The sequence below is a fragment of the Frankliniella occidentalis genome, unplaced genomic scaffold (assembly GCF_000697945.3).
Source record: "Frankliniella occidentalis isolate FOCC.00 unplaced genomic scaffold, Focc_3.1 Scaffold20, whole genome shotgun sequence".
In the NCBI taxonomy this organism is placed as follows: domain Eukaryota; kingdom Metazoa; phylum Arthropoda; class Insecta; order Thysanoptera; family Thripidae; genus Frankliniella; species Frankliniella occidentalis.
This window is the reverse complement of record NW_026267150.1, coordinates 357,961-360,446: the sequence shown is the minus strand read 5'-3', so window position 1 is coordinate 360,446 and position 2,486 is coordinate 357,961.

Sequence of the window (2,486 nt, the reverse complement as noted above, 5' to 3'; positions counted from 1 at the left end):
GCCCAGCACTCACCATCCCGATATTCTTGCATTGTGCAACTGACGTTATTGCATTAAATCAGTAGTTTCTACATTTTTGTGTTTCTTAACTGTGTACCTGTACCGTGCCTCTAGTGACCCGGGAACCGGGAGAGGTGGGGCCCGGGGCGGGGAGCCGGCCGCACAACTGATCACTCTAGTTATACACATGTCACCTAAGTATCGGATCGTCCGTGTGGGGAGACTTGGTGTGACTTGTTCCCTATCCTAGCAGCCGATAGCAGCACAGGCCAATCCGACGAAAATTGTTCTGTGACTAACGAGACTACACTCTTAATCTGAAATGACTTTGTTTGTCCGTAGAAAGTCGCGTTTTTGTGCACATTTCAACGAGATGCAGATTTGAATCTAGCAAAAGACGAATCATCATCTTACTGGTGGACAATATTTTTCCGTCCATCAAAATAGATACAAATTTGTCACTTGCCTGAATCAAATTTGCATCTTGTTTAGATGTGCACTAAAACGCATCATTCTATGCACAAGAAAAGTCCTTTCAGATTTAGTGTGAGAATCCCTCGCCTCGGGAAAACAAAAGGCTCCTCGGCGCGGGGTATGGGAGTCTCCCTGCTCTCGGTGCGTTTCGTCGCCGCGGCTAGCCGCACAAATGTTGCCCTTCTGTGAGCGTCGGGAGTATCCCCGCGCACGGCTCGTTCCGTCGCCGCGCCCGCCCGCACAGATGCCGCCGTGCGCGGGGGAACGAAACTCCCCATGCGCGCGGTAGAAAAAGTTGCCTTTGGGTGGGGGACGGGAGTATCCCCGCGCACGGCTCGTTCTGTCGTCGCGCCCGCCCGCGCAAATGTTGCCTTTCTGCGGGAAACTGGAGGCTCCCTGGTCAGGGCGACGTCTCAGGCATGTTGCCCTCACCAGAGCATCTTTTTGTACAAATACCCCGGCCGACACAAAAGTTGCCTTTAGGAATCACAGTGTACTTAGTCGGGAAGTAACGTACGTGCGGTGCGGGCAACCGTCGCTACGTCCCTGTTTGTGGCCCCAAAAATTTGGCCACAAGTCGGGCGGCTCGAGTCAGCTTAATACGACCCGACTATAGAAGATCCGTTTTCGGTCAATAAATGATATCCAACGCGCCAAGGGCGTAAGCAGAAGCCAAGGACCTGCTCTGCACATAATCACTGACAAGTCGAAAGGTCCCGGACAAACAGCATGGTGGGGTGCATGCGGGAGCCCCCCTGCATCTTAATCCTAACCGAAACTGTCGGCTCAGAGATCGACTCCCGGCCGGACCAAAACAAAACTTGTCACTTCTAGTCTCCCGTTGCGCAGTGCCGGGCACAGAACTGCCATCGTGGAAGGGTGGGCTCTGGCAGTCGAGCGTACTAAATAAAGCGTGTTCGTCGGCAGAGCGCGGGCATGGTCACTAGTAGTTCGAGTCATGTATGTGGAACATCTTTCCCGCTCTGTTGTTGGTCATGTGTCTTCGGGCGTCAGCGCCAGCTGAGATCAGGATGTCGTCGGAGGCAGTCGCACTATCGCTCCCTCGTGGCTAAGTTGGAAGCGTGCCGGCACGGCATGATCCTGGTTCGAATCCCGTCCGGGTGATGGTGATATTTTTCGCACTCCACTGGCCACGACTGGCCATGAGTTTTCAGACGTGCGATACCTAATGCGAAGGGGTGGTACGTAGATGATCCCTGGTTCGAATCTCGTCGGCGGAACCCTTTTGCCCCTCTGCCGGCCTTCGTGCCGTCGCCAGTGCGCCGTGCGGCACAGTCCGTCGCTAGTAGCTCGCTAGCTGGAGTCACGGAGCGCCTGGTGGGTGGGCAGTCCCGTTGTGCGTCGGTGCACCGCGGGACTGCCCAGCCGCTCTTCTGCAGGGGCCCCGGCCCAGCTGCGCCAGCTCACCCGCGAGGCGCTCCAGGCTGAGTGAGGGCTCTCCGAGGGGCTCTCCAGCTTGCACCCCAGAAGCGCAAACATGTTGAATGCGCCCCAATGCGCGTAGAAGCGCACATGAAAGGGGGGACACATTGGTGGCGCATTAAATGCTTTTATGCGCTTCAAAAGCGTCACCATCTTTTACGTGCTTTGCTACGCGCGTTGAAGCACATTCAATGCGTTTGCCGCTTGTGGGGCAGGAGGGCAATGTGCCAGGGACCTGCGTCCGTCGGGTACGGTAGGCGAACACGGAGATAGAGAGAGAGAGCGTGCTCTCACGTTCTCCCCCTGTCTCCGCTCCACGACTCCACCTCTCCAGTGAGATGATAAATAGACAAGCCGGTTTGTAAAAATTCCTTTTTATTGTCAGAAGGAGGCTGCCCAGGTATTGTGCATGCGTTACTTTTTATGTGCATTTCTACGCACATTTGAAGCGCTCTAAATACTAAGACGCGCTTTTAATGCGTGACAAAATGTGTCACCTCTTTCGTGCATTCAATGCGTTCGGACCATCATGGCAAGGCTTTCGAAAAGGATAGAATAATAAAGTAGGG